This window comes from Sorex fumeus, unplaced genomic scaffold (genome assembly GCF_029834395.1).
Source record: "Sorex fumeus unplaced genomic scaffold, SorFum_2.1 ptg000129l, whole genome shotgun sequence".
NCBI lineage: Eukaryota > Metazoa > Chordata > Mammalia > Eulipotyphla > Soricidae > Sorex > Sorex fumeus.
In genome coordinates, this window is record NW_026606186.1 from 5348270 (window position 1) to 5376256 (window position 27987).

Here is a 27987-nt window from a genome sequence, read left to right on the forward strand (position 1 = left end):
CCCATTTCCAGCTTTACTCAGTACTAAAGAGTACAGAGTAAAGTCCAGTCTCTTAAAGTACCTATATAGGGTCAGAGCGACAGTACAGAGGGCTTATAAGGCACTTGTGTAGAACGCGGCTAGCCCAGGTTCCATTCCCAGCATCCCATTTGGTCCCTGAACACTGCCAGGAATGATCCCTGAGCACAGAGCCAGAAGTAAGTTTTGAGCACTACAGGGTGTGCCCCCCAAAAAATATGTTTTTAAAATTTTTTAACAAAAATGGGCTGGAGTGATAGCACAGCGGGCAGGGCGTTTGCCTTGCATGCGGCCGACCCAGGTTTGATTCCCAGCATCCCATATGGTCCCCTGAGCACCGCCAGGAGTGATTCCTGAGTGCATGAGCCAGGAGGAACCCCTGTGCATCGCCAGGTGTGACCCAAAAAGCAAAAAAAAAAAAAAAAACAAAGACTTAAATACTTATTATATTATACAATATGCAAATAATTTAACATATATTTATTAATGAATATATATCTAGGGGTCAGATGAATAGTCCAACAGGCTGAGCTATTTGCATGCAGGAGACTCAGGTTCAAATTCCAGCATCCCAGCATCTCATGATCCCCCCAAACGCTGCCAAGAGCAACCCCTGAGCACAGAATTGGGCACAGTCTGAGTACACACATACATATATGCATAACTACATATACACATACTTAACATGATGAAAAGGTTTAAATTCAATTTAGCATACATATATAGGGAATATTTGAAAGTGGATATGCTTATTCCTAAAAATAAAGTCCTAACCGCAGTAAACTGACCATTTACTAATTTAGCAAATATTTACTGAGTACCTGTTGCATGCCAGCCAGTGTTCTAGCAGAGCTCACAACCAAATCCCTATTCCATCAGAGCTGATGTTCTAATGAGACAAAAATTAAAGTACTCAGTAAGAGTTGGCCAGCGCTTAAAGGGCTGGAGCATCTGCTCTGCATGCAGGATGCCCAGCTCAATCGCAGGCCACAACGTGAGCACCTCCAGGAGAAACATCCTCCACCACCCAGCAACAGCTAGGACTAATCCCCAGCACCACTAGATGTGGCTCCAAAACAAAATCTAGACAATAAATAAAATGTGGAGCTTCTACACAGGGACCTGGAGAGGTAGCAGAGGAGGGAGGGCACTTGCCTTGAGCTCGGCTGACCCTACTTCAGTCAGAGCACTGGCAAGTGGGACCCCTACGCACAGAGCCCAAAGCAGTCACTGAGCACACTGGGTGTGTCCCCCAAACCCAAATAAATTAAAGAATGAAAATAAATATATACATAATTACTCTTGCAGATAGACACATAGATAGAAAAAAGGGAGGGGGTCAAAGGGAGAGAGTAGCACTTTCTTCACACCCGGAAGCCCTGGTTAGATCCCCTCAGCACTGTCAGGAGTGATCCCTGAGCACAGGTGTGAGCACCCCCCCAAAAAGAAAAATAATGAAGAAAGAAAAAAAAGGGGGGACAAGTGAGGGGCCATGAAGAATGACAAAAGGTTGCGGCTCCATATCTCTAGGTTTAGAACTCTGATCTCCTAAGAATAACAAAAGGGTCTACAAAGGACACAAAGTAACAGGCAAGGCCTCTCCAAGGTGAAAGTCTGTGAGATACACCTTCATCCCTCTTAAACCACTTCGGCACCAGTCACCCGGTCCATGAAACACCCCTCTCACCTTTCCCTTTACTTTTTCCAGAAAAAAAAGTGTGCTGCAGTGGTTTTTTGTTTTTTGCTAATAATGTAGAGAGGGCTAAAAAAAACTCACACAAGATGCTGACACATACTCACAGACAGGTGCAAATCTCAAGTCACACATCTCTGAAAAGATGTTCAGGGTGATATGTCAGTCTAAGTCTGACACCAGAAGGAAGCAAAACTAGAAGAACTGAAAATGGAAATTCCAAGAACATAACTTACCAATGACCCAACTCCACAATCCGCATGTTTACGTACATGAGAAGATTACAGCCACATCAAAAGCAGAGACTCAGGCTCCATTCTCAATACCACATGGTCCCCGGTAACTGCCAGCCTGGCCCCTGTGGCCCTGAGCACTGTCAAACCTGAGCAATATAGGCCAAGTGATGGTGGGAGTGGTCGTGTGCCCCCTGAGAACTGTCCCTCTGGAAGACATCCCCCTCCCCCAAAATAAGGACTTTAAAAAAAATTAAACAGCTCTCTCTCTCTCTCTCTCTCTCTCTCTCTCTCTCTCTCTCTCCCTTTACAAGCGAGACTAGGGCTGGGGAGAGAATGCAGGGGGCTGGAACAAATGCTCTGCATGGTCCCTGACCCCACAACCCACCTCAAATGAGAGAGGAGTAGCTCCTCTCCCAGTACCACCAAGTGTAGCCTAAAAGCAAAAGCAAAGTCAGACTAGCTACATGATTTAAAGAAAACCATCGAAGGGCCCAGGATAGGGCACAAAGGGCTAGAACACACACTCAGCATGCTCAGGGTCTGGGGTCAACGCCAGGAACCACCTGGTGAACCACCCCAAGCACCAGCGTAAAAAGCAAGCCAGCAAAGGGTTACTGGACATCAATGACTTGGAACTAGAAGGTTCCTAAACACAAAAATCCAAAGGCCAAAGTATGCACTTCCCTTTCTTCTTCAAACTATTTTGCTGATTGCGCAGTACCCTGAAGGGAATAGCTGTAGTTTTTCCATCTCTGAAAACCATTACTCTTGACCCAAACAAATCTATCATTTCCTTAATTACAAAATTCCGTCTTTCATCTACCCTGCCTTTTTTTGTTCTTGTTTTTGTTGCTTCGGTTTGATTTGGGGGCCAGATCTGGCAGTGGGTGGTAATAGCTCCCGGCAAGAGGTGCTCAGGAGGGGCTGGAGCGATAACACAGCGGGTAGGGCGTTTGCCTTGTACGCAGCCAACCCAGGTTCGATTCCCAGCATCCCATATGGTTCCCCAAGCAGGGCCAGGAGTAATTCCTGAGTGCATGAGCCAGGAGTAACCCCTGTGCATCGCCGGGTTTGACCCCAAAAAACCAAAAAAAAAAAAAGAGGTGCTCAGGAGACATGCAATGCCAGGGCTGGAACCCAGGGCTCCAGCATGCCAAGCCAGCACACTCCCCAGTCCCTGTCTATGGTTTTTGGTTTTGGGGCTTCTAGGGATTAAACCCGGGTCAGCTGCATGCAAGGCAAGTGCCTTCATCTCTATGCTATCTCTTTGCCCCAGTCTTCTTTCATATCTAATGATTCAAATATTCTTCAAGGCAGGTTTATCTCAAGAAATTGATTTTACTTCAAGAGAGTTTAACCTTTCTGTGCCATAGACCTCACTATTAGTCTGATGAAGCCTGTGGATCCCTACTCAGACCACTTTTAAACGCACAATTAAATACATTAGATTACAAAGAAAATCAATTAAACTGAACAAAAACAAAACCAAAATAAAGCCACCAGAGAGTTAGCTCAATGGGCCGAATGCGTACTTTGCATGCAGGAGGCCTGGGCTCAATCATGGGCACCACATGGTCCCCAGAGTCGCTGGGAATGGGAGTTGAGCCCCTGAGCCTGCCAGGTGAGGCTCCCCAAAACAAAACAAAACCCTGATACGGTAATTCGAGCGTAGATGTACTATCGCATTGAATAACAAGATTTAACAGAGCCAAATACCACCATCAATTAAAAAAAAAAAACACATAAATAAAATGTTAAGCTATCCGCAACAACTGTAAACATGAATCAGAAATATCTAATTGCTACTAGGTGACAAAGTCACAGGGATCGCTAATTTTATTGTGGTTTTGCTGTCTACATTCATAATTAAAAGAATTGACAGATTACAGTTACCCAATAACAAAGGGGCTGTTATCCTCAGGGTAGTTCAAGAGCCCCTAAACTGCAAACACCGAACTGGTGAATCCCAGGTTTAAAAATCATAATAATAATGATAATTTTTTTTCTGTTGCCAGCCTTGCTCAAAGGGATTTCTACCACGATCTTAAATTAAAGCCACGGCCTCCCCACCGATGCCCAAAGCTCTAGTCTGAAGCAAGCACCACCAGGCCTGCCGGGTTTCTGTCAATTTCACACACTCACTCACACACACACACAATCTCATCAATGTCTGCCAATTTCACACACACACACACAGAATCTTGTCAATGTCTCGGGCTCGCCCAGCGTCGCACGCGTGTGAATTCTGTCAGTAAGAGATCGAGTGGAGGGAAAGGAGAGGGAAGGAACCCACCGCCTCTCGCCTCCGGACCTCCGACAGCCGAGGGCAAGGGGCCAGGTACAGGCTGTGTGTGTGTGTCTGTGTGTGTGCGCGGCCGGTGGGCAGCCCCCAGACCCCAGACCCGAGACCCGCAGGGGCTTGAGCTTGTCAAAAGTCGCCGGGCGGCTCGCGCCACGCAGTTCCCCCCTCCCGCTGGCCTCCCGGACGCCGGTCCCCCCACCTGCCGGCGCGCGAGGCAGGCACCAGCCGCTGCCCCGTCCACGCCGCCCCGCGGACCCCGCGTCCACTCCCGCCCGGCCCCCTCCGCGCCCCTCCCCCACCCCCGCCGCGGGCGGCCGGGGCCCGTCGGCGTCCGCGCGCCCGGCGCTGGGCCGGTGGCGCCCCCCACCCCCACTTCCCCGACGCCGGAGGGAAGGGCCCAGGGGTCAAGCGGCCCCGGCGGCGCGGCCGTCAGGCGCGGCGGCGGCCCTAGGCCAGAGCAGCGCGGGGGCTCGGCGGGGCGCTGCGCGCTCGGGGCCGGACGGCCGTGGACGCGCACTCACCGACGGGATTCTGAAGCAGCGGCCACCGAGGTTTCCGCCGGACAGCCACTCGGCCTCGGAGCCGTCGCCCTCGCAGCGAACTGCCACTGCCACCGCCGCCGCCGCCGCCGCCGCCGCCACTCGCTCGCTGACTTGCCTGCGTCCTGCGGCGGCGCTGCCGCCACTCCACTGCGCGTGCGCGGCACCGCGGTGCCTTCTGGAACTTGTAGTTCGGAGCCCGCGGGGCAGCGCGCGGAGCCCACTCGGGGCTGGCCGAGGTCTCGCCTCCTGCGGAACCGAGCAGCGTCTTCCCGGAAACTGCTCTGCGCCACATACCTGCGCTTCCGCCTACGGTTACTCTCGGATGGGAAAAGTCCTCCTAAGCCAAGATAGGGAGAGGGAAAACGATTTGGAGAGTTTGTGTTTTTGAAAACAGGTGCCGCTTGACCAGCACACACCGTTCAAGTCTCACGCACTTTCTGTTCCAAGCGTTGCTAATTGTTTCAAGCGGCACCTGGATTTTCAGGGGGTTTAGGTGCTTGGGGTGGGGGATGTAATTCATTTGTGATTGTTTTGATATTTTGTTGTTGTTGTTCGTTTTGGCTTTGGGTAGTTATTTGGAGGGCTTCGGAGGACTACACTCCACCCTGCAGCTACTCCTGGCTCTGTGCTGGGGGTACCATGAAGATACTGTAGATTCAACCCGGGGAACTCGCATTCGAAGCATGTGATCAGCCCACTAAGCAATCTCTCCAGTTGGATCTTCCGTCTTAAACCTTATTTCCCACTCCTCTTATTTTAGGCTTTTTTTTGGGGGGGGAGGGGTTGGTCACACCCGGTGATGCTCAGGGATCACTCCTGGCTCTGCACTCAGAAATCACTCCTGGCAGTGCTCAGGGGACCATATGGGATGCTGGGGATCGAACCTGGGTCAGCCACGTGCAAGGCAAACGTCCTCCCCGCTGTACTATAGCTCCAGCCCCTCCCATTCCTAGGTTCATCAAATTTTATTTATTGTAAACGTAATCATACAGCTTTTTGTTTGGTTGCTTTTGAGGTCATACCTGGGTGGGGGTGAAAGATAAGTTAGTTTACTCCTGGTATTGAGTTACATCTTGCTTGGTACTGGCACTGTGTGACCCCATGGGTGGAACCTGGGCCTTCCCCATGCTACACTCTTGCTACAGCCCTTTGAGCGTCCTCTTTGCCCCCATCCCCCTCTACAGCTTTTTACCACTAATTGACCATTTAAATTTTGGTTTTTCGCAACATTTCACTTTTGTTATTTATTTATTTTTGCTTTTTGGGTCACACCCAGCAATGCACAGAAGTTACTCCTGGCTCTGCACTTAGGAATTACTCCTGGTGGTGCTTGGAGGACTATATGGGATGCTGGGAATTAAACCCAGGTTGGCAGCGTGCAAGGCAAATGCCCTACCTGCTGTGCTATTGCTCAAGCCCCCATTTTTCATATTTCAGATATGTGGACTGAACCCAGCTGTGAGCATTCATAGAAACCTTAGAATTGGGAGGCTCCAAAGGGGTCACTAGTCCAACTGCTGCGCTGGAATGAAAGTTTTCTTGTATATTCCAAATAGCTCATCCAGCTAGTATTTCAAGAGTTCTCATTTTAAAGAGCTTCCTACCTGAAGACAGTCTGTTGCATTGATGCTCCAAATGCAAGGAACCAAACCTGCTGGATTCTCTTTTATGTCCTTGCACTGCTGAAAATGAAAAGATCCTGGAGCAATAACAAATGTTTTTCGTTTGACAGCCTTGCAAAAGCTTAAAAACAGTGATTATATCTACCCCAACACCAGGAGTCTCCAGGCAGAGAAGTAACAATAATCATTTCCCAACTATTTCAAGTATGAACGAGCTGCTTTCTAGTTAGTCATCCTCCCTGGTATACTACCTTTAATAATTATACAATTTGGGTGCTAGAGGGGCAGTACAGCAGGTAAAGTGCTTGCCTTGCATGCAGCTGGCATGGGTTTGGTCCCTGGCATCACATATGGTCTCCTGAGTCCCACCAGAGGAGTGATCCCTGAGCATAGTCAGGTGTGGCCCAACCTCTGACACACACGCAAATTATGAAATTTTTGAGCCAGAGAGATAGTACAATGGGTAAGGCACTTGCCTTGCATGTAGCTGACTCAGGTTTGATAAAACAACAACAAAAACAAAAAAAATTGTGAAATTTGTCTTCATATTTATGCCCTTACTTTCTGTTTTGTTTTGAGGCCATATCCAGGAATGCTCAGGGCTTACTTCAAGCTCTGCTCAGGGATTATTCCTGGCAGGGTTCAGGGGATCATATGGGATGCGAGATCAAACCTGGGTCTGCCGTGTACAGGGCAAGAGCCTTATCTGTTGTACTGTCTCTCCAGCCCCTTTTATATCTATTATTACCACAAAAGCAATTCATGGTATGATTCAGGATTGTTCTCACATGGCCATTTAATTCATTCAAGAATTAAATTCCGTCAGTGACCCTCAAGGCCAAGGAAATAGTTCAAAGGACTGAAGTCCATGTTATGCATGCAGGCTAAACTCTATCCCTGGCACGGTCCCCCAAGCACCAGTGAGGGCAACACCCATCAGTGAGCTGGGAGTGACCCCTGAGCACCATTGGGTGTGGCTCCTAAACGGGAACAGATGATTTGTCAGTGCTAAGCAGAAAGGGAACGGGAAAAAATAAAAAGCAACAAGATACAGTTTTCCATCTACAACAAAAGGATGATTCTCACAAATAAAGGATCACCGGAATAACATAAGGTACAAATTTTTATGCGATGTGCGGGAAAGACTTCATCCTAAGTGGGACCAGGCCCTTTGTGATGAGGGGCTGGGGAAAGGACTCGAAGGGATTGTGTTTTGCATGCAGGAGCCTGGATTTTATTTCCTGGACTCACATGGTTCTCCTGGGCTCTGCTGGGTGTGATTCCGAAGTCCTGAGCAGAGGTAACCCCTGAGTACCTCTGTGTGTAGACCAACAACCAAGTCCATGCCCCCTTCAAAAATAGAGCAGGGCAGGGGGCAGCAAAAGCAGTAGTCCAGAAGGTAGGGTGTTTGCCTGGCATGCAGCCAACCAGGGTTCGATTCCTGCCTCTCATAGGGTCCCCAAAGCACTGCTAGAAGTAATTCCTGAGTGCAGACCCAAGAGTAACCCCTGAGCATCGCCAGTGTGACCAAAAACAGAAAAACAAAACAAAATAAATTGGAGGAGGCTACAGAAGAATTTCCTGTCTGGCTGGATTTCAGAAAGGGAAATAGCGTGTGAGGATTACTGAGGGAGACATTCACACAGATTGCTCTCAGCACAGAGTGGTAAAACACTGAGTGTTGTGGGCTGGAGTACATAGGCCAGGGAGGAGAGGAGGAAAGTTGGCACCATCAAATGGCATACATCAAACATGGTCAAACATCAAAGTTTGCAAAAATTTCTTGAGGGCTCTGAAGAAACCGCACAGAGCGTGGTTAGTAAAATGAGAACTGAGGCTGGTGCTGGAGAGATGGTAGGCGGGGTAAGGCACTTCCTTGCATGTGGCCACCCTGAGTCGATCTTAGGAACTACCGAGGGTCCCCGAGCACTGCCAGGAGTTATTCCTGAGCAAAGAGCCAGGACTAGGGAGCCAGAGCGATAGGATAGCAAGTAGAGCATTTGCCTTGCACGCACCCAACCCTGGTTCAATCCCTAGCAGCCCATATGGTTCCCCAAGCACCACCAGGAGTAATTCCTGAGTGCAGAGCCAGGAGTAACCCCTGAGGACTGCCGGATGTGACCCAAAGAGCCAAACACACAGACAGACAGACAAACAGACAGACAGACAGACAGACACACATACACACACACATTAACACAGAATTTTAAATTTGGGGGAGGGCATACCCACCAGTGCTTAAGGCTTATTTGGGCTTGCTCCTGGCTCTGTTCTTAGCCCTGAGTCAAAAATCGAAAAAGAAAAAAAAAAGAGCCAGGAATAACCTTTGAGCACCAATGAGTGTGTCCTAAACCACTGGAAGCCCCTGGAGATGGTTTAAAGTACTAGACTCCTAGGATCACAGCACCACAGAGTCTTTCAAGCACTTTGGGGCTAGAGCGATAGCACAGCAAGTAGGGCATTTGCCTTGCATGCAGCCGACCTGGGTTTAATTCCCAGCATCCCATATGGTCTCCTTAGTATTGCCAGGTGTGACCCAAAAAAAAAAAATCTTTCAAGCACCCAAAACTGAAGCTAAAAACATAAGAAACAAAGCCAGAAGGGATGGGGGTATCGAACCCAGATAGGTCGCATGCAAGGCAAGCACTGTACTATCTCTCTAGTCCCCAATAGTACTTCTTGTGGAATAGAGCTAGGGTACCAGTCTCATCATCTGTTACCCGTGGGGCAGAGGCAAACTTGCTCCGTGTGAATAAGTTGTACAGAGAACCTGCCTCATTCACCACTGTCCCTCTGGAACCTGGCTTCCTGCCTAGGCTGTAATCCATACTTGTCCTGTTCTAATGAATGGAATGAATGAACAGTGAACCCTGGCAGAGCTTTTCATTCCACTCCACTCCACTCCGTCTTCCCTGACCCACAGGGCTGGGAAGTGACAGGGCCACAGGGACAGGACTCAGACTGGGTCCTGCCTGCAGGTCAATTCTTTAGACCCCAACTTCACACTCTCCATTCAATAGCAGAATCAAGTAGTCACCAGCTCTGGACTTCTATTTTTAAATTCTTTTCTTGCGTTTGTGTACAGTGGTCCCAGAGATAAGCCAAGAAAGTATGTGCTCTGCCAAGTGATGTAAGGGGCCGTTGACAAGTATTTCTGGGTGAAAATATTTAATCCTCAGATCTGTGAGCAGTTCCCAAAACGTCGTTGCTAGCAATAGGTGGAGTGCAGACACTAGAGTCAAGCTCATCCTCATTCTTCTTATCTGTTCACCAAGAGATCCCAGTTAGGGTTCAAGAGATAGAGCGATGCAGGGCCAAAAAAAGCACTGCAGGCAGGGCACTTGCCTTGCATCAGGCTGACCTGAGTTTGATCCCCGGCACCACATAGGATTCCCCGAGTCCTGCCAGGAGTGATCCTTGTGTACAGAGCCAGGAATAAATCCTGAGCACCACTGGGTATACTCCCCAAAACAAACAAGACAAAACAAAACGAGATCAAGATACTAACTCCAATGAGGAAGTAGAATGAGAAGTGCAAGCTTTGATGCAGGAGCCTGCATTTGATCCCCAACACCACATGGCCCCCAAGTACTGCCAGGACTAACCTCTGAGCACCACTGACTGTGACCCAAAGAGGAGAGAGTCCTAACGTGCATATGCTGGGCCAGTGCGGGTAGAGCGCTTGACTTGCACAATTCCTGGGTCCAATCCCTGGCGCCACATATGACCCCTACAAGGCTGGGAGTGATTTCTGAGTGAAGACTACTTGGACCAAATAGTAAAAAAAAAAAAAAATAGAAAAGAAAGAGAGAGAAAGAGAAAGAAACGAAAAAAGAAAGGAAGGAAAAGAAGAAAAAGAAAAAGAAAGAGAAAGAAAGAAAGAAAGGAAGGAAGGAAGGAAGGAAGGAAGGAAGGAAGGAAGGAAAGAAAGAAAGAAAGAAAGAAAGAAAGAAAGAAAGAAAGAGAGAGGGGGTGGGAGGGATACTGGGATCATTGGGGGTGGAGAATGGGCACTGGTGGAGGGATGGTTACTCGATCTTTGTATAACTGAAACCCAAGCACAGAAACTTGTAAGGTCAACAACTGTACCTTATGGTGTTTCACTAATAAAAATTTTTTAAAAAGAAAAGAAAGAGAGAAGGAAAGAAAGAGAGAGAGAAGGGAAAGAGGGGGAGGGAATGAGGGAGTAAAGGAGAAAGAAACAAAGAAAGAAAGGAAACAAAGTCTATATGCTACTTGGAAAGCAACATTTTATGTTATTATGTATCTTTACTTATGGAAAGAAATGACAGTAGAGTGAGGACACCCGCCACCAGAGGAAAGCAGTACGTATCCAGAAAAATTAGAAAGAGCAAAGAGAAAGGAAAGAAACAGGGCTTGCCCCTCGGACCTGCTTTATCTACTTGGCACACGGTTTGGAAACAGGTTACTTTGAACTGATAGTACACTTAGCTGTGGGAAGTAACAGCTTGTGGAGCGATTAGCAAGTCATCTGAGTCAATTAAGCTATAAACTATTTGATAAGTAAATACAGCATTATCATGAGAAAAAACCTATGTAGCAGAATATTCCACTATAAACTCTGAGACTTGTTTTAAAAGTAAAATAGGTCTGAGGCTGGAACAATAGTACAGCGGGTAGGGATTTGCCTGGCATGTGGCTGACCCAGGTTCGATTCCTGGCACCCATATAGTCCCCCCAGCACTGCCAGGAGTGATCCTGAGTGCAGAGCCTGGAGTTACTCCTGAGCATTGCCGGGTGTGCCTCCCCCCTCAAAAAAAAAAAGTAAAATTGCTTTTGAGGGAGATTGAGGGAAGATACTAATTCCAATGCAAAAGTAGAATAAGAAAGAGAGACGGAGACAGAGACAGAGACAGTGAGGAAGAGAGAAAGAAAGTAAGAGAGTGTGGGGGGAAGAGAGAGGGTCCTATAAAGGAAGAGAAATTACACACCCTGAGCTGAGAGGGGGCAACAATTGAAAAACATGTGCCTCAGAATGCATCATTTTTTTTCTCTTTTTTTATTAATGGGGGGGGGGCATGGCACAAGCAGCACCCAGCATCCTCCCAGCACATTACTTGGTGCTGTTCCTGGTGTGCAGGGCAGTGGGCGGGTGTGGGGGGGGGGGGGATACAGGACGGGACCATGAGGTGCTAGGGATGGACCACTGGGGATTGAACTCCTGCATGTGAAGCCTGCATACTAGTGCCGTGTGCCCTCTCCTGGCCTGAGACTGTATTTCCAAGTGGAAAACAGAGATCCACCAAGTCTTTTATCCCAGTCAACAATTGCCAGATCAAAAATCAAAGGATGCAGGCCAAAAATTACTTCCCAAAAGACCAGAGAATTAGCATCATGGGTAGGGATTTGCTTTGAAGCAGGTCAACCCAGGTTTGATCCCCGGCACTGCATGTTGTCCCCAAAACCCTACCAGGAGTGATCCCTGAACCCAGAGTCAAGGGTAAGCCCTGAGCACCATCGAGCGTATCCCATCCTTCAAAATATTGCTTCCCGTAAAGCAAAAACACAAATGTGCATCTATGTACTATTGACATGCATCAAACAGCAGGCAAGCATTGGAAACATGCAGTGCAGTTCTCAACACTAAAATCCTTTTTTTTTTTCTCCCAGGCCACACCTGGTGGTGTTCAGGGCTTACTCAGGGCACTGTGCTCAAGAATTACTCTTAGCAGGGCTTGGAGGACCTTATAGGGTTCCAGGGATTGACCCTAATCAGCTCCATGCAAGGCAAGTGCCGTACTTGCTGGTCTATCCAGCTCCCTAAGATCTGTTTTCAGTTGACTACTTTTCTTTGGGGGTGGAACCCAGGAGCCACCCCGATACTTGACCAACTGGGGTGGGACTTTAGAGGTTGACAGTGTGAGGAAACACAAACACAGAACTTTTAGTGTTTTGGTGGCCTCAGACTGGTGCTGGGGGAGTGGCATAGTGCCAGCAAGTGAACCAGTCCCCTAGGCATAGCATGCACATGTTCCTGAGCTTGTTCCCCGGCCCCTCCCTACCTTTCATTTCATTGTTTATTTTTGGTTCTTAGACCCAGCAGTGCTGGGGTTACTCCCAGCTCTGTGTTCAAGAGTCACTCCTGGTAATGCTTTGAGCACCATTTGGTGCTAGGGATCAAACCAGGACCTCCAGCATACAAAGCATGTGCTCAGGGGCCAGAGAAATAGTCCAATGGGTAAGGTGCTTGCCTTGCATGTAGCTGACCTAAGTTTGATCCCCGGCACACATGTGATCCTTCAACTGCTCCAGGATGTCTTCTGAGGACAGAGCCAGGAGTAAACCCTGAGCACAAGGGGGCAAAAATCAAAATTTTAAAAAAATGTGCCTAGTCCTTTGAATTATCTCTTTCTCACTACATCTTTCATTCTCTCTCTCTTTTTGACCACACGAAGCAGCATCTAGATTTGGGGTGTGCGCATGTGCGCATGCGTGTGTATAAAATAGGATTGCAGTGTCCATCACGTTTTGTGTTCCTTGAATTTAGTAATTTCTCTAGAGTGGGGTTAGGGATGTGGCTCCAGTGATAGACTACAAGCCTTGTGTATTGGAGGTCCTGAATTTGTGAGAGGTTTTTTTTTTTTTTGCTTTGTTTTTTGTTCATTGTTGTTTTTATTTTGTTTTATTTTGTTTTTTGGTCACACCTGGCAATGCTCAGGGGTTACTCTACACTCAGGAATCACTGCTGTCACTGCTCGGGGAACCATATGGGATGCTAGGGATCTAACCCAGGTCAGCAGTGTGCAAGGCCAGCACCTTATCTGCTCCGGCCCAAAGAGGAAGTCCTAATTTGATCCCCCACGTTTTCCCGGGACCCATCTGGATATATCCCCTGAGCATTGCTGTGCTGGGTTTCTGGGAACAGCTGGAGTGACCATTGTCCCCAAATAATAATAATAAACCCCAGGCCTCTTTCTATACCAATCCATACAAAATTGACATCTTCCTTTTCCTCTTGCTTATGCTATAGTGACCAGGGTTACACTCACTCTTTTAGTTCTGGTGTTTGCACAAGTTTTGAAAGCAGGACGCGGGGGTGCCACTGGGCAGTCCATAGCCCTCAGTAGGGGGTTGAACTCTCCACTGAAATCACTATGACATTAGTACCTGAAAGAGCAGAACCAGGAGAGTACTATGGACTGCCCAGTGGCAACCCCGCTTCCTGCTTTCAAAACTTGTACCTTGGCCTCTAAGACATCTCCCAAACACATTACATCATGGCTTGAAAGTTTGCATGCTATTTTCAGTGTGATTTTCCGCAGCCTAATTAGCATCCCCTATTAATAGACATTTAAGTTGACTCATTACAAAAAGTATGTGAAATAACTGCTACTTTATTTGTGTTTTTATGTGGCCTGGGGAATCAAACCCAGGGACATATTAAAGACAAATGCATTCCTGGCTGTTCTGTTATTTTATAATTTTGTTTAGTTAGTTATTGGGGTTTTTTGGGGGGGAGGGGTTCGCACTAGACAGTGAACAAGGAACTGTGTGATGCCAGGATTCCTCTATACTACTTTTTCTTTTTGCTTTTTGGGTCACACCTGGCGATGCTCAGGGGTTACTCCTGGCTCTGCACTCAGGAATCACTCCTGGTGGTGCTCAAGGGACCATATGGGATACGGGGAATGGAACCCGGGTCAGCCATGTACAAAGCAAATGCCCTACCTGCTGTGCTATCACTCCAGCCTCTACTACTTTTTTATTGGGGAAAGTTTTCTGTTTTGTTTTTTATTGTTGTTGTTGTTATTGTTTGTTTTTTTGGTTACATCTAGTGATATTCAGGGCTTACTCCTGGCTCTGCACTCAGGAATCACTCCTGGAGGTGGTCAGGGGACCATATGGGATGCCAGGGATCAAACCAGGGTTGGCCATGTGCAAGGCAAGTGACCTACGCACTGTACTATCACTCCAGCCCTATTGGGAAAATTTTTTTTTAGAAAATGAAACTAGAAAATAAAAAAATCACAGAAGATATGCATGGGAGCCATCCTAAACCTGTGTCAGAAAATATCGTCCTAAAGATAATGAAACGTGCGGCTACCTGGAGGGGCCTAGAGTGTATCTTGCTGAGTTAAGTTAATCAGAGGCAGAAACTGACACAGAATGATCTCTCTCATATGCGGGATATAAAGAAGCATATGGTGGAATCGAACTCGGGTCGGCCATCTTGTTCGATTCCTCCGCCCCTCTCGGAGAGCCGGCAAGCTACCGAGAGTATTCGATATGCCAGACACAGTAACAACAAAGTCTCCAATGGAGACGTTACTGGGCCCGCTCGAGCAAATCGACGATCAACGGGAGGGCCTTTACCTTTACCTTTACCTTATGGTGGAATAACGAATACCAAAGACAATGGAAACAAAGAACATAGAAGCTGGTATTCAGTAGGGAATTTGACATTGGAGGGATCTGAGGGATAGGATAGGGAGGGGGCAACATCTATGGTGAAGGAAAGTGTTCAACTAAATGGAGGAGACGGTGCTGAATGGTGGTAAAATGTTATGTATGAAACCCTGTCAGCAACATGTGCAAAAATAGTGCGAAAACTACATATATATATTTTAAAGAGTTTCTCACAGAAGCAGACTGGTGGAGGGAGGCAAATGGAGTGTGTGTGGGGGGAACACTGTGAAGGGAAGTGGGCACTGGTGAAGGGACCAGTGCTGTAACATTGTATGCCTGAAACCTAATCATGAATTGCTTTGTGGTTTCACAGTAACTGGAAAAACATTTTATGAAAAATATTTAATGGAAAAAAAGAGAAAGAAAGAAAGGGAAGGAAGGAAGGAAGGAAGGAAGGAAGGAAGGAAGGAAGAAAATATTCTCCTGTAAAATCCTTTGTTCCACTTTGAAAGAAACAATCCAATGGGAATTAAGGGACAGAACTCATTACTGAGTTCTGTGCCCTTGGTTGTCCTACACTGTCCCCCCCTGGTAGGCTCAGAAATAGGCTCAGAAGCTGATTTACTATAAAACAGATGGTGCTTAGGCTTCTGATTCCCTCACTTGCCTGGGCACCCTTCCATTACCCTGCCAACCTATTCTCTGAAATCATGCGATTCCCACTTCAGCCCAGTGAAATCTACTAACCCTCTTTTTCTACTAGTGCCAAAGCTGTTCAAGCTGATAGTTTCTGGGATGTGCATTACCTGTACTAGAACCTAAACCATGATCAGTTATAATAAACAACCAGTCCTTAATAAAATGATATGCCACGAAACTCCACTGACAACTTTATTTTGTTCCTCTTCTATTTTTTTTCTCTTCTATTGTTAAAAAATACTGGGGGAGAGGCAGAGCGATAGTACAGTGGGTAGGGTGTTTTGCCTTGCATGTGGCCGATGTGGGTTTGATTCCCTGATACCCCATAAGGTCCCCCAAGACCCACCAGAGTGAGCCCTGAGTGCAGAGCCAGGAGTAATCCCTGAACACTGCTGGGTATAGGCCCCAACCCAAACTGGGTGAGTAGGGTTTAGGGATCAGTCTTGGCAGTACTTGAAGACCATATGTAGTGTTGGGATCAAACTGGTACTGGCTGCATGCAAGACAAGCACCTCACCTCCTGTACTATCTCTCTGGTCCATATACATATGTATAAATATGTCACTGTCCTCCTGTTGTTCATCGATTTGCTCGAGTGGGCCCAGTAACGTCTCCATTGGAGACTTGTTGTTACTGTGTTTGGCATATGGAATACATCACAGGTAGCTTGCCAGGCTCTGCTGTGTGGGCTAGATACTCTTGGTAGCTTGCCGGGCTCTCCGAGAGGGGCAGAGGAATCGAACTCGGGTCGGCCATGTTGGCCACTTGTAAGGCGAACGCCCTACCCGCTGTGCTATTGGCTTCATGCAAGGCAAATGCCCTACCGCTGTGCTATCGCTCTAGCCCCATGTATAAATATATATACTATAACTATATACTGTATATCGTATATGTATTTTATAATATATATTATATATGTGTGTATGTATTTTTCGAATCACCATGATACTCAGTTACAAAGTTGTTCAAGATGGGGTTTGTCAATGTTCAAACACCTGTCCTTTCACTAGAGAACATTTCCCACCATCAAAGTCACCAGTTTCCTTCTTGCACCACCCCTCAGACTCAAGAGCAGACACTTTTCTTTTTTCTTTCTTCTCTCTCTCTGTCTCTTCCATTTTAGGCATTATTGTTTGAAATACAGGTACTGAAAGGTTATCATGTATATCCCTTTACCTCCTTTCAGCACGCAGTTCTTGTCCAGAGTGACCATTTCCAACTCTCATTGCCATAATGGTTCCTTCTCTATCCTAATTTCCCTTCCCCTCCCTCTTTGTGGCAAGCTTCTCACCATGGACCAGTCCTTCTGGTCCTTGTTTCTACTGTCTTTGGGTACTATTCACATAGTAATTTTTTTTTTGCTTTTTGGGTCACACCCGGTGATGCTCAGGGGTTACTCCTGGCTCTGCACTTAGAAATTACTCCTGGCAGTGCTCGGGGACCATATGGGATGCTGGGAATCGAAACCCAGCTTGGCCACGTGCAAGGCAAACGCCCTACCCGCTATACTATCGCTCTAGCCCCAACATAGTAATTTTTTTTTTATCCTGCAAATACATGCAATCATTCTAAGTCTGTCCCTCTATCTCTGGTTCATTTCACTCAGCATGACACTCTCCATTTTCATCCATGTATAAGCAAATTTCATAACTTCATTTTTCCTGGTGATTGTGTAGTAGTCCATTGTGCAGATGCCATAGTTTCTTTATCCAGTTGCTTAAAAATATTTTTTAATTGAGGATTGAATGCCTACTGATGTTTAGGAGCTGCTCTGACAGGAATCTGGGGACCATGTGGTGATGGGGATTGACCCCCGGTCTCCAGCATAAGAAGCATAAGCTATGGTCCTTTGAGCTAACACCTGTTTCCTCCTAGATTTCCAAGTTTGGTAAATCCCTAATAGATTTATTTTATTGCTTTATTTATTTTTAGTCTTCCCCTTTCCCTTTCCACTTTCCCTTTATGCTTTGGTTGCTGTTGGGAAAAGATGTATCATTTGGGCCACATCCTGCTAACACTTATTTGAGTCCTAGGTACCACAAAGGGCCCCCTACACACCACCAGGGGTCACTCCTGAGCACATAACCCTCCCTCCCCCCCACACACTTCCTCTGCAAAAAGGAGGAAGAAACTGGAGCTAATGCTTATCATAATATTTTTGTTTATTGGCTTCCTCTTCAAGCCTGTGTTCTCCCCTGGACATGTATTTTGTCCGCCTTATGTTTCATTGCTCTATTATTTTCACTTTGGAGAAACCTGTGCCCTCTCCAACATTACTTCTCCCTTTCTCTCCAGTCACATTTTTCTAAATCAGTTTCAATAAAAACTTTCTTGCCAAAACATGGGACCGGAGTGATAGTATAGTGGGGAGAGCGTTTGTCTTGCATGCAGCTGACCCAGGTTCAATCCCCAGCATCCCATATGGTCCCCCAAGCACTGCCAGGAGTAATTCCTGAGTGCAGAGCCAGAAGTAACCCCTGAGCATCGCTGGGTGTGACGTAAAAAGTAAAAAAAATAAAAATTAAAAAAATTAAAAAATAAAAACTTTCTTGCAAAACCAATTTTTTTTTAAATTAGACCATATCTAGCATTGTTTACTTCTGGATCTGTTGTCAAGTATGACCCCTGGCAGTGCTCAGGGACTTCTCCTGGTGCTAGGACCCACCCAGGGATGTGTAAACACAAAAAGGGATAGCACCAGTCTATCTCTCCCGCAGCCCGCGTTCGGTAGTCTCAGGCCCTTTCCCGACTCCAAGGAGGTCGATGGCGATGGGCAGGTGAAGGAAGGAAACGAGGGCCAGGCTGGTTGGTCTTAGTAGCAGTTTATTGTAAGGAAGTTTATCCCATAAAAGAAATTTGTTATGGAGGGCCCAGGTTCTCTCAGACTGTCACCTCCAGGTTCTCTCAAGCAGTGTTCCCCCAGAGAGCCCCAAAAATCTCCTTATATGGATCATGGTACCTCTAAAGGGTGCAATATAGTGATGTCATCAAAAGGAGTTACAGAAAGAACATTGAGGTAGCAAAACATATATTGTTTCTTTACATCTGCAAGCCAGTAATTTTGTCCTCTGAAAGAAGATACAAAACCAAGACTGAAACCTTTCACAAGCACTTTCTTTTTTTTTCCTTTTTTTTTTTGGGGGGGGGGTCACACCTGGCAATGCAAGGGGTTACTCCTGGCTCTGCACTCAGGAGTTACTCCTGGCGGTGCTCAGGGGACCATATGGGACGCTGGGAATTGTGCTATCTCTCCAGCCCTTCACAAGCACTTTCACAAGCTATAAGCACTTGGATTTGCATCCCAAAGACCAGTCTGCTAGAGCATGGAATCTACATCCCAAAGATCAGGCCTGGCTAGCACCTGAGATTTGCATATTTAAGACAAGCTAGGTTTCTGTGAAAAAAGGGAAACTGCCTCTTAAATATACTAAAATTATTTACTGAAGGCAGTTTGAAAGGGAAAAATGTTCAGCCTCTTCCAAACTAGTCAGGACACACGGGAAAGCTGCTTCTAGGCCAGATTCTCATTTAGCAGATCAACCCACCCTAGAGCGGAATCCCATGGGTGTGTTTCTCCTCTCCTTGTCCAACAAACATGTAAGCATACATAATATAAATCATTTTGTATGGACACAGTAAGGAACACTTTAAGTTTATAGAATTGCTCTCCTAGGGCCATCTCGATCTCAGACTACAGTTCTCAGGCCAGATAGTCTTTGCTATCCCTAGCAGGGTCCTAGTCTTGTCGTTACTTTTGGATCATGACAGCATTTGTCTATGATCAAACTCCTAACTTATAGTTAAGAATCGTGGCACTTTGGCCTGGCCCATCTCGATGCCAGGGTAGCACATAGCTTACCTGCTTGCCCTGGTTCCATCCAGTCCCTCGTCAGGACACTGCTTTTGCGGGTGCTAGGAAGTGAGGGCAACTGAGACTTAAGTTGAGAAAGCAGATGCCCCGGGAGTGAATAATATTCAAAGTCAATTAAATCCTAAGTCACAAAGCATAATATTAACTGTCTTCCTGTATCTATACAAAAAGGTCATTGCATTAAAGTAAACTCCTCAAAGGACATGAGAGGAGAAAGGCAATATAAACTTACAAGCTCAGTGTCCTAGAAGGATCTGACCTTACAAATTAACAGATTTTGATTAGGGGAAAAGCTGATTAACTGGTTAGTGTAGAGAGCACAAAGAAGTGGTTAAAGAAAAACAAAGTAATGGGAATGACTCAGGAGCACTGTGATGGGTACAACCTGATAAACCCAAGCTCCTTGTAGCAAGGGAGAAAAGGACAAATCAAAAGGACAAATTGTTATCCTACACTGGACCTGCTGTCAAGTGTGACCCCTGGTAGTGCTCAGGGACCTCTCCTGGTGCTGGGAGTCAAACCAGGGTTGACAGAATGCAAAGCAAGCACCTTAACCGCTATACTGTCTCTCCAGCCCAACAAGTCCTAGGTTCTTAAGCCCATACTCACAACCCCACATGGGGTTATGTAACTTTTATTTATTTATTGTGTTTCTGATTGGGGGAGCACACACACTGGTGCTGGAAGTTCTTCCTGGCTCAGTGCTAAGGAAGCTGTGGTGCCAGGGATGAAACCCAGGGCCTCACATCTGTACGACCCCGCTCTATCACTGAATCACTTCTCTGGAAAAGCTCATATATTTTTGTTTGTTTCAAACTAAATTTATGATTTGATTCTTTTTTAATTTTAGAGGGTTTGTTTTGATTTCTTTGGGTGTCACACCTTGCAGTGATCAGGACTGACTCCTGCCTCAGTGTTTGGGGGTTGCTTCTGGTGCTGGGGATAGAAACAGAGTCTTCTACATGCAAAGCATGTGTTCTAGGGTGGGAGAGATAGTAACACTTGCCTGGCACATGGCCAGCCTGGTACTGGGTAGTACAGTACCTGAGCACAGCCGAGTGTAGCCCCCAAAACAAAACAAAAAGCATGTGCCAAGTGTTTTTCAACCGTTTGTACTACCACTCAGATCCTACCCTACTATATTGGTTTTGCAATCATTTTTGTGGCCCCCAGATTACTAACAGGTGTGGTCACCCCACAACTAAAAACAATATCAAAAATATATACATGGAAGGAAAACTAAAATGAATGCTTTATATACAAAATTAAAATAAACTACACAGATGTGTACTTTTTTTTTTTTTTTTGGTGCTGGGGTATTCCAGGGGCCACAGTTGCTGTACTTAGGAGGTTATTCCTGACACAGTGCTCAGAGAATCATGCAGTACCAAGGATTGAACATGAGGCTCCATCGAGCAAAGTGCGTGCTCCAGTCACTTTTCCTCTTGGTAGTGGGCAACAGTGCTCAGGGGCTTTTGCCAGAATAGTGCTTAGGAGATGCTCTTGGTGGTGACCGAGGAGACCACACAGTGTAAGTGATTAAATCATGTGCAAGGCAAGATCTTTAAACCTGTAGAATCTCATTGGTCCTACCTCTTTTTTGAAGTAATATAATTTTACTTAGAGAATATTGGGAGGGAGAGACAGAAATAGAGCATAAGAGAATGTGGTCTTCTTCAAAGAAGAGTGAGCTAAGATACCCCAAAAGGGAAGAACTACATGTCCCTTTTTGTTTGTTTTGGTGTTGGGAACACACGTGGTGATGCTCAGAGGTTACTCCTGGCTCTCACTCAGGAATTACTCCCTAACCCCTGTCTCAAGTTTTGATGCATACTTCATAAATGAGATGGCCTTCACGGTCATGGTCATCCCGTTGTTCATCGATTTGCTTGAGTGGGCCCAGTAACATCTCCATCGTGAGACTTGTTACTGTGTTTGGCATATTGAATACATCAGGGAGAGCGTGCCAGGCTTTGCCGTGGGGAGAGATACTCTCAGTAGCTTGTCGGGCTCTCCGAGAGGGGTGGAGGAATTGAACTCGGGTGGGCCATGTTGGCCGCTTGCAAGGCAAATGCCCTATCACTGTGCTATCGCTCCAGCCCTTCAATTTTGCTCGAGGAAAGGCCCTCCCGTTGATCGTCGATTTGCTCGAGCGGGCCCAGTAACATCTCCATTGGAGACTTTGTTGTTACTGTGTCTGGCATATCGAATACTCTCGGTAGCTTGCCGGGCTCTCCGAGAGGGGCGGAGGAATCGAACTTGGGTCGACCACGTTGGCCGCTTGTAAGGCGAACGCCCTACCCGCTGTGCTATTACCAGCCCTTCAATAATTTTTTTATTGGTGTACATTAATATATAGTTTCAGGTTTTAGTTTCATGCCTTATATGTACATTAAGTACTTTTACATATATTATTTTAATGTAATAAATTCGGTCACGGTCACGATCCTCCCGTTGTTCATCGATTTGCTCAAGTGGGCCCAGTAACATCTCCTTCGTGAGACTTGTTGTTACTGTGTTTGGCATATCGAATACGTCACGGGGAGCTTGCCAGGCTCTGCCGTGCGGGCAAGATACTCTCGGTAGCTTGCCGGGCTCTCCGAGAGGGGCGGAGGAATCGAACTAGGGTCGGCCATGTTGGCTTCATGCAAGGCAAACGCCCTACCGCTGTGCTATTAATTTAATTATTTTAATTATAAGAACAACCTTATGAGACAGAATTATATCCACTTTACGGACTAGTAAAATAAAGCTTTAGGGACTGGAGTTATAGTATAGTGGGGAGGGCATTTGTCTTGCACACGGCTGACCGGGGTTCAATCACCAGCATCCCATATGGTCCTCTGAGCACCACCAGGAATAATTCCTGAGTGCAGAGCCAGGAGTGACCCCTGTGTAACGCTGAGTGTGACACCCCCCCAAAAAAGCAAAAAAAAAAAAAGCTTCAGAAAAAATTTCCCCCTAAATAATAACAAATTTACATTTAAATTAAAACAAAAAGAGGAATTAATGTGGTTTTTTAAAAAATTGTTGGGGGCAGGATCAATAGTACAGCAGGCAGGGCATTTGCCTTGCACACCGCTAACCCAGATTTGATCCCCGTCATTCCATAGGGTCCCCCAAACACTCCCAGGAGTAATTCCTGAGTGCAAGCCAGGAGTAATTCTAAGCATTACTGGAGATGTGGCCCCAGACACTAAATCAAAAACTTGGGTTTTTGGCCACACCCCCTCAACGAGGTCACTCCAAAGGTATTTGGGAGACCATGCAGAGCCTGGGGTCCATCCCAGGTTGCAGCATGCTGAGTTAGCTCCCCAGTTTTCACCTTTTTTTTTTCTGCTTCTTAACCTCTTTCTCACACTAATAACATGTCTTCCAGGCCTGGACTATAGGCCCCTGGGTTCACCAGGCCCCTGGGGAAAAGCGCAGACCCTATGGACTCAGAATCAATCAGTGGGTGCAGAAACTCCAGCACATCTTCAGGAGATGAAGATTTGCCATCTTGGATAGGTCCATGTGCTGTGCTCTGCACCCAAGGAAAACATTGTGAGAAATGTGCTTTCTGCTGGAACAGCTCTCCAGAGTGGCCCGGCCTGAGGAGAGGCAGGAAGGAGAGTGCAGAGTGAGATGAGGGATGACTCCAAGTGCCTTGGACTCCTCAGGCCTGCACAGAGACAAACCTGAGAATGGCTCCAAGCCTGACTTTGGGTAGTGTCCCTGACCCATCACTTGAGGAACTGAAACATGGACCCCATTGAGATCACGGAGACCAACTCCTTCTGGGCTGAGAGTGTTATGGCATGAGTTGTGGAGGGCCTGTGTCACTCAGAAGACCTTGCAGAGGAGCCCCAGCCCCACTGGCCAAATACCTGCAGTCTCTAGAGCTGCAGGGAACACCACCACATTCCCACCTTGCAATATAGACTCCTCACGGGGGCATATATTATTATAATATATGCCTCGTAATGACTGTGAACAGGCCATCAGGATGAGGAGACAGGTCCTCAGAGTGCCAGGACTTGGAATCTGGTTCCTCTGTGGTGAGGAAAGCTGGCCCAGAATAAGTCCTAAGGATCAGCGAGACGGGGGTGCTGAGAACAGTGTCCTGGATGCAGGAGCCATTCTGACATCTTGGTTTGTGGCAGGCCGTTCTTCCTGTGAGTCTCTGGCTCCCAAACTACCCTCCTTTTCCTTCTAAGATCACCAGCCACTGGACCGAGGGCCCATGCTCAAAGGGATGCCTCCCTCTGGGGGTGGAGGGGGGATGTGGTTTACCCCCGGATCCGTAACCATGGGACAGAGAGATGGCTCAATGCACTGGAGCACATCCTTCTCATGCAGGAGGCACAGGTCCTCTCCCTTGTACTGCAGGGTCCCCCTAGCACTGCCAGGAGTGACCCCTAACTACTGAGCCAGGAATAGCCTCATCACCTGCAGTTGCAGCCCAAAAGAAGAAAAAGACCTCTATGTGACCTGTATGAGAGTGATTTAGTTTTTGGTTTTGAATCACACCTAGAAATACTCAGGGGTTACTCCTGACTGCATTCAGGAATTACTCCTGGTAGTGCTTGGGAGATCCTATGGGATGCTGGCGATCAAACCTGGGTTGGCTGCATGCAAAACAAGCACCCTACCCTCTGTACTATCTCTCCAGAGAGATAAAAATGAGAGTAAATAAAAATAATAAAATAAAATAATAAAAAAATAAAAATAATAAAAATAAAAATAAAAAATAAAAATAAAAAATATAAAAATAAAAAATGCTGTAGCACTTTTTTCCCCTTTCAGTAATGGGATCAAACTCAAGGCCTCGAACATGCAAGGTAAATGCTCTACTTTGTCCCTTGATGGAGTACTTTTAAATAGCACAGCGGTTGGGCATTTGCCTTGCGTGTGGCTGGCTGGCTGAGCCAGGTTCAATTCCTCTGTGATTCCTTTGACCCTCTTGTAGAGCCCGGCAAGCTACCGAGAGTATCTTGCCCGCACGGCAAAGCCTGGCAAGCTACCCGTGAAGTATTTGATATGCCAAATACAGTAACAACGAGTGTCACAATGGAGACGTTACTGGGCCCACTCGAGCAAATCAATGAACAACGGGAGGACAGTGGTACAAAAATTGTCACCAAATTCAATATAGTCACCAAATATTACTTTCCATCCAAACAAAATGTTTGTATTTTGGGGCCATACAATGCCCAGGGGGGTCATTCCTGACAGTGATCAGAGACCAGTGATTAACTGGGGCCGACCATATGCAAGGCAAGTGCCTTACTCCTGCACTCCTTTCTCCTGCACTATCTCTGTTGTTTTGTTTTAGGGTCACACCCAACTGTAGTCAGGGCTTACTCCTGGCTCTGTGCTTGGTATCACTCCTAGAAATCCATATGTGAAGACAGAAATTAAATCCCTGTCAGCCATGCTGTACTACCTCTCTGGCACATGTTTCTTCCACAAGAGCTGGTTTGAGGAGGTTCTAAAATTTCTTCTCATAGCGTATTTAATGCTAAATCATAACGTTTACACTGCTTTTCAAATTTCTTGCTTTCTTATTTTAGAGCCACACCTAGCATGCTCAGGGATCATTCATGGAGGGTTCCAAGGGGCATAAGAGGTACTGGGAATCAGATCAGATCAGCTGTTACCTGCTGTTATTATCTCTGCAGTCTTATTTTACAACTTTCAAAATACTTTCGCGTCAAGTATCTCAACTGATCCCTGAAACAAGACAAGTCCCTAAGAGCTGCAGAGATGGCTCATAGGGCAGGAGCACATTTGACATGCCGGAGTCTGGGGTTCGATCTCTGGCACTGCATGTTGTTCCTTGAGCCAGCAGTAGGGCCCAATAACAAAGAGAAATCCTTGACAACCAATAGGTGAAGAAACACCCTAAAAAGGTAAAGGTAAAGGCCCTCCCGTTGATCGTCGATTTGCTTGAGCGGGCCCAGTAACGTCTCCATTGGAGACTTTGTTGTTACTGTGTCTGGCATATCGAATACTCTTGGTAGCTTGCCGGGCTCTCCGAGAGGGGCGGAGGAATCGAACTCGGGTCGGCCATGTTGGCCGCTTGTAAGGCGGACGCCCTAACCGCTGTGCTATCGCTCCAGCCCTTAAGAAGAAACACCCTAGACAAGCAAAATTAAAATCAGACTGACACGGCTCTAATTCTGACTTCCTATCTTATCAGCTCTGTGATCTCGTAGGCAATTTTCTTTACCTCTTGGGGATTCAGATTCCGCAGCTCTAAAATATGGATTAAGAAAATATTTCTACTTTGTTACATTTGGGATACATCTAAATCATCTCATTTAATATGCATTTTTAAAAATGCCATAACTATTAAACACCTTGTTTACAGACAAATGAAATTAATTTAATCCAAAAAAAGAAAAAATAAAACAAAAATGTTTCCAGATCTGGAGAAAAGTACAGTGGGTAAGGATCTTCCCTTGCACATGGCCAACCCATTTCATCCCTGGCTGGGCCAGAAGTAATGCTTGAGCACAAAGCCAGGAATAAGCCCTGAGCATCACCAAATGTGGACACCCCCCCAAAATGTTTTAAATTAAAAATGATTAAAAATGATAACAATGTACCTAAAATGGCTAGCAGTCTAGTACTTAAATATTAATAACTTGACACTGGTAGAACTATTATCATTTAACATTCAGCAAACTCATTTCATCTAAGTATTATCTGATTCAATTTCTAGGGGAAACTATAATATGTGTGTGGGTCTGAAAAATTAAATAAGCTAGTACACTTAATTTTCTTCATAATTGTCAGATATCACATTTCTAAATCTTAGAAAAAGGAGAATTGCATAAGATTGCTCTATTCATCAGGAGGAGACTCAACCCAAGCCCTTTATTCTTAGTGGGAAATGGACTGTGAAATAGACAGAAATGATCAGGAAATGAAGTTGTGATGTGGCTTAATGGTGAGTGGTACCTTGAGAATGGACTGATGAAACCTCAAGACAACAAGGGTCAGTATTTCAGCTCTATTACAAGCTTGGGGGAAAGACATGGATGATGCAACATCTATAGGAAGAATGGAGTAGACTCTGAGTCACCAATGTAAGCTTTGCAGAGCACAGGAGAGAAGAACATTCCTGAGTGCTGACTACTACCTCCAGCATCTCAGTGAACTGTGTAAGATGCATCAGTGCTTTTTGAATATGGAATAGCCCTCACCAATGAACCTCAAAATACAAATAGCCAAGAAAACATTGGCATCATTCTTCACAATGGTATCAGACACATTTTTCTGTATCTCAATAATTTGCATCAGGCTTTCTGCCTGCCCAATAGAACTTCCAAAAAATGCTGTTGACTTATTTGATTTTTTAAATTGTTAAGAGCATTAACTATGGGCCAGGGAGTTGGTTTAAGGAGGGCTAGAAGGCAAGTTTGGGAGTCTTGAGTTTGATCCTCAGCATCACCTGGTTCTCCACCCCTCCAATCCTTCCCAGCACCACCAGGTATAGCCTCCAAGCAAGAAAAACAAAGGAAATATTGGCTATGGAGTCAAGATAACTTGGTCATCAGGCTTAATCCTGTGAAGATAAGTTATCTTTCCGTCTCATTTTTCTCATCTGGAAAATGGGAAATGCCTATCTAACACTCAACCATCAGTAGGATGAGATAAAACAGGAAACAGAGAACAATGCTTGGCACCTACAAAGCCCATATAGTAGCCCCTATTTTTTCCTCTTTTGGGGTTTTGGGACCACACCCAGGGTTCTGAGGAGACCATATCTGGATCCACAACATAGAAGGTGAAGTGCTTTACCTCCTGTGCTATCTCTCTCCGGCCCCTAAATTTCTTCCTTTATAAGAGTTTATGCAGGAGTAAGGCATACCCTAGGCATCGCTGGATCTATAAAAAGGCATTTAAGCACCATCAGACCGTTTCCAGGAAGGGTAAGATAGGAAATATCCACAATAAAGGGCAAAGAAAGCTCTTGTAAATGTCATTCTGAGCAGGAGGGTCAAGCTGAAATCCACCGTGGCAGGGTGGGTGTGAGGCATTCCTAAGCTCTCCAGAGGGGCTGTCTCCTGTGGGTGGACACTAGAGACTTGGAGGTCAGGACTTTGGATCGTCCGACTTATCATGGGGCAGGACAGTGTGCTGAGGCCCGACTGGCATAGCGGGCACAGACAAAAGAGAGATGGGCAGGAGTGCTGGGAGCCAAGATCCAGGTTGTACCCAGCACTCTGAGCAGCAAAAAGATCTGAGGCTCGTGTGGGGGAGGTGGGCTTACAGGTGTGAGGTCCTGGGTGGATATCACTAGAACCGCAAAAAAAAAAAAAAAAAAAAAAAAAAGAAAAAAAAGGAAGAAAGGAAAGAGAAGAATGCAAAGAAAAAAAAAGAATGGAAAAGAGAAAAGAGAAGAACAAAAACGTTGGGGTTTGAATACTCGTCCCAGTAGTGCCCATGAAGGGCAGAGAAATTTGTACCTAGGTGACCACAGCCCCCATGTTGAGATGCTTAGGATGGGATGGAGACAGAGAGAAAGGGAACTGGCTTCCCGCCTCGGGATGACGGGGAGAAAGGCCGGTGGGCAGAGCGGGAAGAGCCAAGGACGCGAGTCCCACCACCTTCGGGAATCCGTCACCGGGAAAGCTCCGGCCCCCT

General features: G+C 46.3%; 1 protein-coding gene across 1 annotated transcript in view; it reads left to right on the forward strand.

The window, feature by feature from the left end:
- The first annotated feature begins 4864 nt into the window (after positions 1-4864).
- The window catches only part of PPP6C (protein phosphatase 6 catalytic subunit), a 95650-nt gene continuing 72527 nt past the window's right edge, over positions 4865-27987 (forward strand). Inside the window, exon 1 of the mRNA XM_056138690.1 lies at positions 4865-4868. The gene's annotated coding sequence lies outside the window, so the exon portion shown is untranslated. The remainder of the gene's footprint in view (positions 4869-27987) is intronic.